Here is a 17,467-nt window from a genome sequence, read left to right as displayed (position 1 = left end):
AAAGCACCATGAATAAAATGTGAACCACCATCAGTCATTAAATATCTAGGGACTCCAAATCTTGGAAAAATAGCTTCTTTATGCATTTTAATAGAAGTGTTATGATCAGCACTACTAGTTGGAATAGCTTCTACCCACTTAGTAATGTAATCAACAGCAACTAAAATATGTGTATATCCATTAGAGGCAGGAAAAGGTCCCATATAGTCAAAGCCCCAAACATCAAATGGTTCAATAACGAGTGAATAGTTCATAGGCATTTCTTGAAGTCTACTAATATTACCAATTCTTTGACATTCATCACAAGATAAGACAAACTTACGGGCATCCTTGAAGAGAGTAGGCCAATAAAAACCAGATTGCAATACCTTATGTGTAGTTCTATCTCCAGCATGGTGTCTCCATAAGCTTCGGAGTGACACTTGCGTAGGATCTATTCCTGTTCATGCTCAGGTATACAATGTCTAATAACACCATCTACTCCTTCTTTATAAAGATGTGGGTCATCCCAAAAGTAATGCCTCAAATCATAGAAGAACTTTTTCTTTTGCTGGTTTGTGAAACTAGGTGGTATGAATTTGGCAACAATGTAATTAGCATAATCAGCATACCATGGAGCAGTATGAGAAGCATTTATGACATTTCATTGCTCATCAAGAAAGCTATCATCAATAGGTAGTGGGTCAACAAGCACATTTTCTAACCTAGACAAGTTGTCTGCAACGGGGTTCTCAGCTCCCTTTCTATCAACAATATGTAAGTCAAATTCTTGTAGCAAGAGAACCCTTCTAATAAGTCTAGGTTTAGCATCTTTCTTTTCCATAAGATATTTAATAGCAGCATGATCAGTGTGAATAGTTACTTAGAATCAACAATATAAGGTCTGAACTTATCACAAGCAAATACAACTGCTAAGAATTCTTTTTGAGTAATAGCATAATTTCTTTGAGCATTGTCTAGGGTTTTACTAGCATATTGAATAATGTTTAATTTCTTATCAACTCTTTGCCCTAGAACAGCACCTACAGCATAATCACTAGCATCACACATAATTTCAAAGGGTAAATTCCAATCAGGTGGCTGAACAATAGGTGCAGAGATCAATGCTTTCTTAAGTATTTCAAATGCTTCTACACAATCATCATCAAAGACAAATGGTATATATTTTTGTAATAAATTAGTCAGAGGCCGAGAAATTTTTGAGAAGTCCTTAATGAACCTCCTATAAAATCCGGCATGACCAAGGAAACTTCTTATACCTTTGATGTCCTTGGGGCATGGCATCTTTTCAATAGCATCAACCTTGGCTTTATCAACTTCAATTCCTCTTTCAGAAACTTTATGCCCACAGACAATACCTTCATTAACCATAAAGTGGCACTTTTCCCAATTCAAGACAAGATTAGTTTCTTCACATCTCTACAAAATGCGGTCAAGGTTGCTTAAGCAATCGTTAAAAGAAGATCCATACACGGAGAAATCGTCCATGAAAACCTCACAAATCTTTTCACAAAAGTCAGAGAATATAGCCATCATGCATCTTTGAAAGGTAGCAGGTGCATTACATAAACCAAAAGGCATATGTCTATAAGCAAAAGTACAAAAAGGGCAAGTAAAAGTAGTCTTTGATTGATCCTTGGCTGACACAGGTATTTGAGAGAAACCAGAATAACCATCTAGAAAGCAAAAATGTGTATGTTTGGATAATCTTTCTAGCATTTGATCTATAAAATGTAAGGGGTAATGATCCTTTTTAGTGGCATTATTTAATTTGCAGAAATCAATTACCATCCTATAACCTGTAATAATTCTTTGAGGAATCAATTCATCTTTATCATTAGGAACGACAGTAATACCTCCCTTCTTAAGGACACAGTGGACAAGACTTACCCACTGACTATCAGCAATGGGATAGATTATATCTGCCTCAAGGAGCTTTAGTATTTCCTTTCTTACCACTTGTTTCATTTTATGATTCAGCCGTCGTTGATGATCACGAACTGGTTTAGCATCTTCTTCCAAATTTATTTTATGTTGACATAGAGTGGGACTAATGCCCTTAAGATCATCAAGAGTATACCCAATAGCAGCACAATGCTTCTTCAAAGTTTTCAATAATCTCTCTTCCTCATGATCTGAAAGGTTAGCACTAATAATAACATGATATATCTTTTTCTCATCAAGATAAGCATATTTAAGAGTATTAGGCAATGGTTTAAGCTCAAACACAGGATCACCCTTGGGTGGAGGAGGATCCCCTAGGATTTCAACAGGCAAATTGTGTTTCAGAATAGGTCCATGTTTAAAGAATACTTCATCTATTTCCCTTCTTTCATTCATAAACATATCATTTTCATGGTCTAGCAAATATTGTTCTAAAGGATCACTAGGAGGTATGGCAATAGAAGCAAGACCAATAATTTCATCCTTACTAGGTAATTCTTCTTCACGGTGTTGTCTACTAAATTTAGAGAAATTAAATTCATGAGACATATCATCTAAACCGATAGTAACAACATCCTTTTTGCAATCTATCTTAGCATTAACAGTGTTTAAGAAGGGTCTACCAAATATAATGGGACAAAAGCTATCTTATGGGAAACCAAGAACAAGAAAATCAGCAGGATATTTATTTTTCCCACACAAGACTTCAACATCTCTAACAATTCCCATTGGTGAAATAGTATCTCTATTGGCAAGTTTAATTGTGACATCAATATCTTCTAACTCAACAGGTGCAATATCATTTATAATTTCTTTGTATAAGTCGTAAGGTATTGCACTAGCACTAGCACCCATATCACATAAGCCATGATAACAATGATCTCCTATTTTAACAGAAATAATAGGCATGCCTACCACATGTCTGTTTTTATCTTTTGCACAAGGTTTAGCAATTCTAGTAGTCTCATCAAGGAAATGAAAAACATGCCCATCAATATTATCAGACAAGAGATCTTTAACAATAGCAATATCAGGTTCAACTTTAATTTGCTCAGGAGGTGTATAAGTTTTAATATTGCTTTTACGAACCACAATTGAAGCTTTAGCATGATCCTTTATTCTAACAGGAAAAGGTGGTTTCTCAACACAAGCGGTAGGAACAATAGGATCATTATAAGTGACAGTCTTTTCTTCAAATTTAATTGGTGCAACTACTTTTACTTCTATGGGAGGATGATATTTAAACCACTTCTCCCTAGGGAGATCAACATGAGTAGCAAAAGATTCACAGAAAGAAGCTACTATTTGAGAGTCAAGTCCATATTTAGTGCTAAATTTACAGAAAACATCGGTATCCATAAAAGATTTAACACAATCAAACCTAGGTGTCATACCCGACTCCTTACCTTTGTCGAGGTCCCAATCTTCAGAGTTGCATTTAATTCTTTTCAATAAATCCCATTTAAATTTAATAGTATTCTTCATAAAAGAGCCATCACAAGAAGTATCGAGCATGGTGTGATTGCTATCAGAAAGCCGAGCATATAAATTTTAAATAATCATCTCTCTTGAGAGCTCATGATTGGGGCATGAATATAACATTGATTTAAGACTCCCCCAAGCTTGAGAGATGCTTTATCCTTCACGAGGCCAAAAATTATATATATAATTGCGATCACGATGAACAAGATGCATAGGATAAAACTTCTGATGAAATTCCAATTTCAATCGTTTGTAGTTCCATGACCCCGTATCATCACATAGCCTATACCATGTCAATGAATCTTCCTTCAAAGATAAAGGGAAGATCTTCTTCTTAACAACATCTCCGGGTACACCTGCAAGCTTAAATAATCCACAAACTTCATCCACATATATTAGGTGCTCATCAGGATGCGTTGTTTCGTCTCCTGCAAAAAGGATTAGCTAGCATTTTTTCTGTCATACCCGAAGGAATTTCAAAGCAGACATTTTCATTTTCAGTAGGTTCAGTAGGTTGAGGAGAAACTCCTTGCTCTACTGGTCGGGGTGAAGATACCCCGAACAAGCCCCTTGGAGGATTACTTTCCATAGTAACAAGTGACAGTAAATTTCAACACACTATATAAATTTTTCCTTACCAAATTCCACCTACCAAAGGCGCTTCACTCCCCGGCAACAGCGCCAGAAAAGAGTCTTGATGACCCACAAGTATAGGGGATCTATCATAGTCCTTTCGATAAGTAAGAGTGTCAAACCCAACGAGGAGCAGAAGGAAATGATGAGCGGTTTCCAGCAAGGTATTCTCTGCAAGTACTGAAATAAGTGGTAACAGATAGTTTTGTGATAGGATAATTTGTAACGAGCAACAAGTAACAAAAGTAAATAATGTGCAGCAAGGTGGCCCAATCCTTTTTGTAGCAAAGGACAACCCTGGACAAACTCTTATATAGAGAAAAGTGCTCCCGAGGACACATGGGAATATCGTCAAGCTAGTTTTCATCACGTTCATATGATTCGCGTTCGGTACTTTGATAATTTGGTATGTGGGTGGACCGGTGCTTGGGTACTGTCCTTACCTGGATAAGCATCCCACTTATGATTAACCTCTATTGCAAGCATCCGCAACTACAACAAAAGTATTATGGTAAACCTAACCATAGCATGAAACATATGGATCCAAATCAGCCCCTTACGAAGCAACGCATAAACTAGGGTTTAAGCTTCTGTCACTCTAGCAACCCATCATCTACTTATTACTTCCCAATGCCTTCCTCTAGGCCCAAATAATGGTGAAGTGTCATGTAGTCGATGTTCACATAACACCACTAGAGGAGAGACAACATAGATCTCATCAAAATATCGAACGAATACCAAATTCACATGACTACTAATAGCAAGACTTCTCCCATGTCCTCAGGAACAAACATAACTACTCACAAAGCATATTCATGTTCATAATCAGAGGGGTATTAATATGCATATAGGATCTGAACATATGGTCTTCCACCAAATAAACCAACTAGCATCAACTACAAGGAGTCACTACTAGCAACCTACTAGTACCAATCCCGGACTTGGAGACAAGAATTGGATGCAAGAGATGAACTAGGGTTTCGAGAGGATATGGTGTTGGTGAAGATGTTGATGGAGATTGCCCTCTCCCGATGAGAGGAGCGTTGGTGATGACGATGGCGATGATTTCCCCCTCCCGGAGGGAAGTTTCCCCGGCAGAACAACTTGCTGGAGCCCTAGATTGGATCCGCCAAGGTTCCGCCTCGTGGTAGCGGAGTTTCGTCCGAGGAGATGGCTTATGATTTTTTTTCCTAATCGAAAGACTCCATATAGAAGATGATGGCCATCGGAGGGCCACCAGGGGGCCCACGAGGTAGGGGTGCGCCCAGGGGGGTAGGGAGCGCCCCCCACCCTCGTGGGCAGGGTGTGGCCCCCTGGTGAACTTCTTGCGCTCAGTATTTTTTATATATTCTGAGAACGTCTTTCGTGAAGTTTCAAGACTTTTGGAGCTGTGCAGAATAGGTCTCTAATATTTGCTCCTTTTCTAGCCCAGAATCCCAGCTGCCGGCATTCTCCCTCTTTATGTAAACTTTGTAAAATAAGAGATAATAGGCATAAGTATTGTGACAGAATGTGTAATAACAGCCCATAATGCAATAAATATCGATATAAAAGCATGATGCAAATTGGACGTATCAGGGATCTGGATACCCATGTTGGCTCCCACATGTTCCATCATGATCTCATCGGATGAACCACGATGTTGAGGATTCAATCAATCCCGTATACAATTCCCTTTGTCTATCGGCATGTTACTTGCCCGAGATTCGATTGTCGGTATCTCTATACCTCGTTCAATCTCATTACCGGCAAGTCTCTTTACTCGTTCCACAACGCATGATCCCGTGGCTAACTCTTTAGTCACATTGAGCTCGTTATGATGATGCATTACTGAGTGGTCCCAGAGATACCTCTCCGTCATACGGAGTGACAAATCCAAGTCTCGATTCATGCCAACCCAACAGATACTTTCGGAGATACCTGTAGTGCACCTTTATATCCGCCCAGTTACATTGTGACGTTTGGTACACCCAAAGCATGCCTACAGTATCCGGGAGTTGCACAATCTCATGGTCTAAGGAAATGATACTTGACATTAGAAAAGCTTTAGCAAACGAACTACACGATCTTGTGCTACGCTTAGGATTGGGTCTTGTCCATCACATCATTCTCCTAATGATGTGATCCCGTTATCAATGACATCCAATGTCCATGGTCAGGAAACCATGACCATCTATTGATCAACGAGTTAGTCAACTAGAGGCTTACTAGGGAGATATTACGATCTATGTATTCACACATGTATTATGGTTTCCGGTTAATACAATTATAGCATGAACAATAGACAATTATCATGAACATGGATATATAATAATAACCACACTATTATTGCCTCTAGGGCATATTTTCAACAGTAGCCGGTGTCGAGGAAGTCGCCGTGGAGCCGCGAGCGCAAAGAGGCGCCGAGTTAGTCATGGGCGCAGTAGTGGTGCGTCGGGGAGTAGACGTTATTGACGACGCATCGCGCCGGGGTTGCCAAGTGATACGTCCATTTTGCATCATGCTTTTATATCGATATTTATTGCATTATGGGCTGTTATTACACATTATGTCACAATACTTATGCCTATTCTCTCTTATTTTACAAGGTTTACATAAAGAGGGAGAATGCCGGCAGCTGGGATTCTGAGCTAGAAAAGGAGCAAATATTAGAGACCTATTCTGCACAGCTCCAAAAGTCCTGAAACTTCACGGAAGACGTTTTCAGAATATATAAAAAATGCTGAGCGCAAGAAGTTCACCAAGGGGGCCACTCCCTGCTCACGAGGGTGGGGGGCGCACCCTACCCCCCCTGGGCGCACCCCTACCTCGTGGGCCCCCTGGTGGCCCAACGCTCCTCTCATCGGGAGAGGGCAATCTCCATTAACATCTTCACCAGCACCATCTCCTCTCAAAACCCTAGTTCATCTCTTGTATCCAATTCTTGTCTCCAAGTCTGGGATTGGTACTAGTAGGTTGCTAGTAGTGTTAATTACTCCTTGTAGTTGATGCTAGTTGGTTTATTTGGTTGAAGATCATATGTTCAGATCCTATATGCATATTAATACCCCTCTGATTATGAACATGATTATGCTTTGTGAGTAGTTACGTTTGTTCCTGAGGACATGGGAGAAGTCTTGCTATTAGTAGTCATGTGAATTTGGTATTCGTTCGATATTTTGATGAGATGTATGTTGTCTCTCTTCTAGTGGTGTTATGTGAACATCGACTACATAACACTTCACCATTATTTGGGCCTAGAGGAAGGCATTGGGAAGTAATAAGTAGATTATGGGTTGCTAGAGTGATAGAAGCTTAAACCCTAGTATATGTGTTGCTTCATAAGGGGCTGATTTGGATCAATATGTTTCATGATATGGTTAGGTTTACCTTAATACTTTTGTTGTAGTTGCGGATGCTTGCAACAGAGGTTAATCATAAGTGGGATGCTTGTCCAAGTAACGACAGTACCCAAGCACCGGTCCACCCACATACCAAATTATCAAAGTACCGAACGCGAATCATATGAACGTGATGAAAACTAGCTTGACGATATTCCCATGTGTCCTCGGGAGCGCTTTTCTCTATATAAGAGTTTGTCCAGGCTTGTCCTTTGCTACAAAAAGGATTAGGCCACCTTGCTGCACTTTATTTACTTTTGTTACTTGTTGCTTGTTACAAATTATCCTATCACAAAACTATCTGTTACCACTTATTTCAGTACTCGCAGAGAATACCTTGCTGGAAACCGCTTATCATTTCCTTCTGCTCCTCGTTGGGTTCGACACTCTTACTTATCGAAAGGACTATGATAGATTCCCTATACTTGTGGGTCGTCAAGACTCTTTTCTGGCGCTGTTGCCGGGGAGTGAAGCGCCTTTGGTTGGTGGAATTTGGTAAGGAAAATTTATATAGTGTGCTGAAATTTACTGTCACTTGTTACTATGGAAAGTAATCCTCTGAGGGGCTTGTTCGGGGTATCTTCACCCTGACCAGTAGAGCAAAGAGTTGCTCCTCAACCTACTGAACCTACTAAAAATGAAAATGTCTGCTCTGAAATTCCTTCGGGTATGATAGAAAAACTGCTAGCTAATCCTTTTGGAGCAGACGGAACAACGCATCCTGATGAGCACCTAATACATGTGGATGAAGTTTGTGGATTATTTAAGCTTGCAGGTGTACCCGGAGATGTTATTAAGAAGAAGGTCTTCCCTTTATCTTTGAAGGAAAATGCATTGAAATGGTATAGGCTATGTGATGATACAGGGTCATGGAACTACAAATGATTGAAATTGGAATTTCATCAGAAGTTTTATCCTATGCATCTTGTTCATCGTGATTGCAATTATATATATAATTTTTGGCGTCACGAAGGAGAAAACATCGCTCAAGCTTGGGGGAGGCTTAAATCAATGTTATATTCATGCCCCAATCATGAGCTCTCAAGAGAGATGATTATTCAAAATTTATATGCTCGGCTTTCTGATAACAATTGCACCATGCTCGATACTTCTTGTGCTGGCTCTTTTATGACGAAGACTATTGAATTTAAATGGGATTTATTGGAAAGAATTAAACGCAACTCTGAAGATTGGGACCTTGACGAAGGTAAGCAGTCAGGTATGACACCTAAGTTTGATTGTGTTAAATCTTTTATGGATACCGATGTTTTCCGTAAATTTAGCACTAAATATGGACTTGACTCTGTTAGCTTCTTTCTGTGAATCTTTTGCTACTTATGTTGATCTCCCCAAGGATAAGTGGTTTAAATATCATCCTCCCATAGAAGTAAAAGTAGCTGCACCTATTAAAGTTGAAGAAAAAACTATCACTTATAATGATCCTATTGTTCCTACTTCTTATGTTGAGAAACCACCTTTCCCTGTTAGGATAAAGGATCATGCTAAAGCTTCAAATGTGGTTCGTAAAAGCAATATTAGAACATATACACCTCCTGAGAAAGTTAAAGTTGAACCTAATATTGCTATTGTTAAAGATCTTTTGGCTGATAATATTGATGGGCATGTTATTTATTCCTGTGATGAAACCGCTGGAATTGCTAAACCTTGTGCTAAAGATAAACCTAGACCTGTGGTTGGCATGCCTATTATTTCTGTTAAAATAGGAGATCATTGTTATCATGGCTTATGTGATTTGGGTGCCAGTGCTAGTGCAATATATATTGACCTATATAGAGAAATTATGCATGATATTGCACCTGTTGATTTAGAAGATATTGATGTCACAATTAAACTTGCCAATAGAGATACTATTTCACCAATGGGAATTGTTAGAGATGTTGAAGTCTTGTGTGGGAAAACTAAATATCCTGCTGATTTTCTTATTCTTGGTTCCCTACAAGCTAGCTCTTGTCCCATTATATTTGGTAGACCCTTCTTAAACACTACTAATGCTAAGATAGATTGCAAAAAGGATGTTGTTACTATCGGTTTAGATGATATGTCTCATGAATTTAATTTATCTAAATTTAGTAGACCACACCGTGAAGAAGAATTACCTAGTAAGGATGAAATTATTGGTCTTGCTTCTATTGCCATACCTCCTAGTGATCCTTTAGAACAATATTTGCTAGACCATGAAAATGATATGTTTATGAATGAAAGAAGGGAAATAGATGAAGTATTCTTTAAACAGGAACCTATTCTGAAACACAATTTGCCTGTTGAAATCCTAGGGGATCCTCCTCCACCCAAGGGTGATCCCGTGTTTGAGCTTAAACCATTGCCTGATACTCTTAAATATGCTTATCTTGATGAGAAAAAGATATATCATGTTATTATTAGTGCTAACCTTTCAGAGCATGAGGAAGAGAGATTATTGAAAACTTTGAAGAAGCATCGTGCTGCTATTGGGTATACTCTTGATGATCTTAAGGGCATTAGTCCCACTCTATGTCAACATAAAATAAATCCCGTTGAGGCAGGTATAATATATCCCGTTGCTGATAGTCAGTGGGTAAGTATTGTCCACTGTGTCCTTAAGAAGGGAGGTATTACTGTCGTTCCTAATGATAAAGATGAATTGATTCCGCAAAGAATTATTACAGGTTATAGGATGGTAGTTGATTTCCGCAAATTAAATAAGGCCACTAAAAAGGATCATTACCCCTTACCTTTTATCGATCAAATGCTAGAAAGATTATCCAAACATACACATTTTTGCTTTCTATATTGTTATTCTGGTTTCTCTCAAATACTTGTGTCAGCCAAGGATCAATCAGAAGACTACTTTTACTTGCCCTTTTGGTACTTTTGCTTACAGACATATGCCTTTTGGTTTATGTAATGCACCTGCTACCTTTCAAAGATGCATGATGGCTATATTCTCTGACTTTTGTGAAAAGATTTGTGAGGTTTTCATGGACGATTTCTCCATCTATGGATCTTCTTTTGATGATTGCTTGAGCAACCTTGATCGAGTTTTGCAGAGATGTGAAGAAACTAATCTTGTCTTGAATTGGGAAAAGTGCCACTTTATGGTTAATGAATGTATTGTCTTGGGGCATAAAGTTTCTGAAAGAGGTATTGAAGTTGATAAAGCCAAGGTTGATGCTATTGAAAAGATGCCATGCCCTAAAGACATCAAAGGTATAAGAAGTTTCCTTGGTCACGCCGGATTTTATATGTGGTTCATTAAGGACTTCTCAAAAATTTCTTGGCCTCTGACTAATTTATTACAAAAAGATATACCATTTGTCTTTGATGATGATTGTGTAGAAGCATTTGAAATACTTAAGAAAGCATTGATCTCTGCACCTATTGTTCAGCCACCTGATTGGAATTTACCCTTTGAAATTATGTGTGATGCTAGTGATTATGTTGTAGGTGCTGTTCTAGGGCAAAGAGTTGATAAGAAATGAAACATTATTCAATATGCTAGTAAAACCCTAGACAATGCTCAAAGAAATTATGCTACTACTCAAAAAGTATTCTTAGCAGTTGTATTTGCTTGTGATAAGTTCAGACCTTATATTGTTGATTCTAAGTAACTATTCACACTGATCATGCTGCTATTAAATATCTTATGGAAAAGAAAGATGCTAAACCTAGACTTATTAGAAGGGTTCTCTTGCTACAAGAATTTGACTTACATATTGTTGATAGAAAGGGAGCCGAGAACCCCGTTGCAGACAACTTGTCTAGGTTAGAAAATGTGCTTGATGACCCACTACCTATTGATGATAGGTTTCTTGATGAGCAATGAAATGTCATAAATGCTTCTCATACTGCTCCATGGTATGCTGATTATGCTAATTACATTGTTGCCAAATTCATACCACCTAGTTTCACAAACCAGCAAAAGAAAAAGTTCTTCTATGATTTGAGGCATTACTTTTGGGATGACCCACATCTTTATAAAGAAGGAGTAGATGGTGTTATTAGACGTTGTGTACCTGAGCATGAACAGGAATAGATCCTACGCAAGTGTCACTCTGAAGCTTATGGAGGACACCATGCTGGAGATAGAACTACACATAAGGTATTGCAATTTGGTTTTTATTGGCCTACTCTCTTCAAGGATGCATGTAAGTTTGTCTTATCTTGCGATGAATGTCAAAGAATTGGTAATATTAGTAGACGTCAAGAAATGCCTATGAACTATTCACTCGTTATTGAACCATTTGATGTTTGGGGCTTTGACTATATGGGACCTTTTCCTGCCTCTAATGGATATACACATATTTTAGTTGTTGTTGATTATGTTACTAAGTGGGTAGAAGCTATTCCAACTAGTAGTGATGATCATAACACTTCTATTAAAATGCTTAAAGAAGTTATTTTTCCAAGATTTGGAGTCCCTAGATATTTAATGACTGATGGTGGTTCACATTTTATTCATGGTGCTTTCCGTAAAATGCTTGCTAAGTATGATGTTAATCATAGAAGTGCATCCCCTTATCACCCTCAGTCTACTAGTCAAGTAGAATTGAGTAATAGAGGGCTCAAATTAATTTTGCAAAAGACTGTTAATAGGTCTAGAAAGAATTGGTCCAAGAAACTTGATGATGCATTATGGGCCTATAGAACTGCATATAAAAATCCTATGGGTATGTCTCCGTATAAAATGGTTTATGGAAAAGCATGTCACTTACCTCTCGAACTAGAACACGAGGCATATTGGGCTATTAAAGAGCTCAATTATGATTTTAAACTTGCCGGTGAGAAGAGGTTATTTGATATTAGCTCACTCGATGAATGGAGAACCCAAGCCTACGAAAATGCCAAGTTGTTTAAATAAAAAGTCAAAAGATGGCATGATAAAAGGATACAAAAGCGCGAGTTTAATGTAGGTGATTATGTATTGCTATACAACTCTCGTTTAAGATTTTTTGCAGGAAAAGTTCTCTCTAAATGGGAAGGTCCTTACGTTATTGAGGAGCTCTATCGTTCCGGTGCCATAAAAATCAACAACTTCGAAGGCACAAATCCCGAAGGTGGTGAACGGTCAAAGAATCAAACATTATATCTCAGGTAATCCCATAAATGTTGAAACCCAACGTTATTGAAACTGTAACCCCGGAGGAATACATAAGGGACACTTTCCGGAACGTTTCAGGCTATGAAAAGGAATAGGTATGTGGTACGGTAAGTAAACCGACTCCAAAACAGTTTTTAAGGCAATATTTCTCTGTTTTGGAATATTTAGAAAAATAGAAAAATAAGAAGCAGTCCGTGAAGGACACGAGGGCTCCACGAGGGTGGAGGGCGCGCCCCTACCTCATGGGCACCTCGTGCGCTTTCCGGACTCCGTTTTCTTACACGACACGTATTTTGGTTGGTAAAAATTCATTATATAATCTCCCGGGGGTTTTGACTCCCGTATCACGCAATTATCCTCTGTTTGTGTTTCGAGCTGTTGCTGCTGCAAATTAGAGCAAGATGTCTTCGCAAGAGTCAGTCGGGGAGAGTCGGGTGTCTCATCCGGCACCGAGATCAATGACAAACAACAATGTTGACCTCTTTGGGCCAGCAACGGAGGAAGAGATGGAGGCTGATTTGAAGAGGATAGATGCCATGGAAGAGGATCAAGAAGTCACTTCCCGCTTCCGAGCTGGATTCACAATGGGAGAACTGCAGAGCTCGGCTATTCCAAACTCGGTTATCCCTTCCAATGTTAGATTTCTTTCTTATGAGAATATGAAAAAGAGTGTCACTAGTTCTCCCGCAGCTATGCAACACCCTTGGGTGCAGGGAGCTTTAGCTGTTACAGGAAAACTCCAAAAGGAAATAATGGACCTCAAGCAGCAAGTCAATAAGCTCGAGGAGGAGAATCGTATCCTGAGGGGCATCATCGCCAAGAATATCACTGCACCATCCCCGAAAAGAGAGACATAATCACATGGGTATGGGCACTCCCCTTGGCAACTGCCAAGCTTGGGGGAGTGCCCGGGTATCGTATCACCATCACTTTTATCTTTACCATTTTTCTTAGTTCGATCCTTTTGGTAATATCTTGATCTAGTAGAATAAAGTTTATGGCATCATCTAGTTTTGAGTTTTGCTTTATGATCCCTCTATGTAATCAAGTCCGTGAGCTATATATAATACTCCCTCCATTCCTAAATATAGGGTGTATAGTTTTTGGCACGGAAATTAAAGAATGCACATGGAGGGAAAATTTCACAAGTTTTGGGCAAGACTACACCTGACTAATTAATATGAGAAAATAGAAGAGCTTGCCCTATGTAAGGAAATGTAATCAAATCCCTTAAAAAGTTATTCAAATGAGTGGTGCAAGGCAATACACCTTATATTTTGAACTTTTTCTCAAAAATCTATACACCTTATATCAAGTAACGGAGGGAGTAAAGATTAGTGTTGAGTCAAGGGCTTAATTATTTTTGCCATGATCCTAAGTGAATAAAAGAAAAGAGAAATAAATAAAAAAGGAAACAAAGAGATCATATGGATCTTATGGAGAGTAATGAGCTCACATAGAAAAAGTATGATGGATAAAAGTTGTTGAGAGTTGACAAACATAGTTTTGGTCATCGTTGCAATTAATAGGAAGTAATAAAGAAAGAGAGGTCTTCACATATAAATATACTATCTTGGACATCTTTTATGATTGTGAGCACTCATTAAAATATGACATGCTAAAGAGTTGACATTGGACAAGGAAGACAATGTAGTGGGTTATGTTTTCTTACATCTGAGATAAATTATATTGTCATGGATCATCCAACATGGTTGAGCTTGCCTTTACCCCTCATGCTAGCCAAATTCATCGCACCAAGTAGAGATACTACTTGTGCTTCCAAATACCCTTAAACCAGTTTTGCCATGAGAGTCCATCATACCTACCTATGGATTGAGTAAGATCCTCCAAGTAAGTTGTCATCGGTGCAAGCAATAAAAATTGCTCTCTAAATATGTATGACTTATTAGTGTGGGAGAAAATAAGCTTTATACGATCGTGTGATATGGAAGAAATAAAAGCGACATACTGCATAATAAAGGTCCATATCACAAGTGGCAATATAAAGTGGTGTTCTTTCGCATTAAGATTTTGTGCATCCAACCATAAAAGCGCATGACAACCTCTGCTTCCCTTTGCGAAGGGCCTATCTTTTACTTTTACCTCCTACCTTGCATAAGAGTCATGGTGATCTTCACCCTTCCTTTTTACATTTTATCCTTTGGAAAGCACAGTATGTTGGAAAGATCCTGGTATATATGGCTAATTGGATGTGAGTTTTCATGAACTATTATTGTTTACATTACCCTTGAGGTAAAATGTTGGGAGGCAAAACTATAAGCCCGTACCTTTCTCTGTGTCCGATTAAAATTCCATACCCATAAGTATTGCGTGAGTGTCAGCAATTGTGAAAGACTATATGATAGTTGAGTACATGGACTTGCTGAAAAGCTCTTATATATTGACTCTTTCCTATGTTATGATAAATTGCAATTGATCCAATGACTGAGATTATAGTTTGTTAGTTTTCAATGAAGTTTACGATTCATACTTGAAATTGTGATTGAATTATTACTCTAGCATAAGAAATCATATGACAAGAATTATGCAAGTTGTTGTTCTAAGAATGATCATGATGCCCTCATGTCCGTATTTTACTTTTATCGACACCTCTATCTCTAAACATGTGGACATCCTTTTCGATTTCGACTTTCGCTTGAGGGCAAGCGAGGTCTAAGCTTGGGGTAGTTGATACGTCCATTTTGCATCATGCTTTTATATCGATATTTATTGCATTACAGGTTGTTATTACACATTATGTCACAATACTTATGCCTATTCTCTCTTATTTTACAAGGTTTACATAAAGAGGGAGAATGCCGGAAGCTGGGATTCTAGGCTGGAAAAGGAGCAAATATTAGAGACCTATTCTGCACAGCTCCAAAAGTCCTGAAACTTCACGGAAGACATTTTCAGAATATATAAAAAATACTGAGCGCAAGAAGTTCACCAGGGGGCCACACCCTACCCACGAGGGTGGGGGCACGCCCTACCCCCTAGGCGCGCCCCCTACCTCATGGGCCCCCTGGTGTCCCTCCGATGGCCATCTTCTGCTATATGGAGTCTTTCGATGAGGAAAAAATAATAAGCCATCTTCTCGGACGAAACTCCGCCGCCACGAGGCGGAACCTTGGCGGATCCAATCTAGGGCTCCGGCAAAGCTGTTTTGCCGGGGAATCTTCCCTTCGGGAGGGGGAAATCATCGCCATCATCATCACCAATGCTCCTCTCATCGGGAGAGGGCAATCTCCATCAACATCTTCACCAGCACCATCTCCTCTCAAAACCCTAGTTCATCTCTTGTATCCAATTCTTGTCTCCAAGTCCGGGATTGGTACTAGTAGGTTGCTAGTAGTGTTAATTACTCCTTGTAGTTGATGCTAGTTGGTTTATTTGGTGGAAGATCATATGTTCAGATCCTATATGCATGTTAATACCCCTTTGATTATGAACATGCTTATGTTTTTTGAGTAGTTACGTTTGTTCCTGAGGACATGGCAGAAGTCTTGCTATTAGTAGTCAGGTGAATTTGGTATTCGTTTGATATTTTGATGAGATGTATGTTGTCTCTCTTCTAGTGGTGTTATGTGAACGTCGACTACATAAAACTTCACCATTATTTGGGCCTAGAGGAAGGCATTGGGAAGTAATAAGTAGATGATGGGTTGCTAGAGTGACAGAAGCTTAAACCCTAGTTTATGCGTTGCTTCGTAAGGGGCTGATTTGGATCAATATGTTTCATTTTATGGTTAGGTTTACCTTAATACTTTTGTTGTAGTTGCGGATGCTTGCAATAGAGGTTAATCATAAGTGGGATGCTTGTCCAAGTAAGGACAGTACCCAAGCACCGGTCCACCCACATACCAAATTATCAAAGTACCGAACGCGAATCATATGAACGTGATGAAAACTAGCTTGACGATATTCCCATGTGTCCTCGGGAGCGCTTTTCTCTATATAAGAGTTTGTCCAGGCTTGTCCTTTGCTACAAAAAGGATTGGGCCACCTTGCTGCACTTTATTTAATTATGTTACTTGTTGCTCGTTACAAATTATCCTATCACAAAATTATCTGTTACCACTTATTTCAGTACTTGCAGAGAATACCTTGCTGGAAACCGCTTATCATTTTCTTTTGCTCCTCGTTGGGTTCGACACTCTTACTTATCGAAAGGACTACGATAGATTCCCTATACTTGTGGGTCATCACCAAGCCCGGGGACATATCATAGACGAAGGCACGCTTTGCCGGAGGAACACTTTGTGTGCTACCAAACGTCACAACATAACTGGGTGATTATAATGGAGCTCTACAGGTGTCTCCAAAGGTAAATGTTGGGTTGGCGTATTTCGAGATTAGGATTTGTCACTCCGATTGTTGGAGAGGTATCTCTGGGCCCTCTCGGTAATGCACATCACATAAGCCTTGCAAGCATTGCAACTAATGAGTTAGTTGCGAGATGATGTATTACGAAACGAGTAAAGAGACTTGCCAATAACAAGATTGAACTAGGTATTGAGATACCGACGATCGAATCTCGGGCAAGTAACATACCGATGACAAAGGGAACAACGTAGGTTGTTATGCGGTCTGACCGATAAAGATCTTCGTAGAATATGTAGGAGCCAATATGAGCATCCAGGTTCCACTATTGGTTATTGACCGGAGACATGTCTCGGTCATGTCTACATTGTTCTCGAACCCGTAGGGTCCGCACGTTTAAGGTTTTGATGACAGTTATATTATGAGTTTATGAGTTTTGATGTACTGAAGTTAGTTTGGAGTCTCGGATGTGATCACGGACATAACGAGGAGTCTTGAAATGGTCGAGACATAAAGATTGATATATTGGACGGCTATATTCGGACACCAGAAGTTTTCCGGATGATTTTGGAGAAAACCAGAGTACCGGAGGGTTACCGGAACCCCC

The sequence above is a fragment of the Triticum dicoccoides genome, chromosome 7A (genome assembly GCF_002162155.2).
Source record: "Triticum dicoccoides isolate Atlit2015 ecotype Zavitan chromosome 7A, WEW_v2.0, whole genome shotgun sequence".
Taxonomy (NCBI): Eukaryota; Viridiplantae; Streptophyta; class Magnoliopsida; order Poales; family Poaceae; genus Triticum; species Triticum dicoccoides.
Note: the sequence above shows the minus strand (reverse complement) of the source record.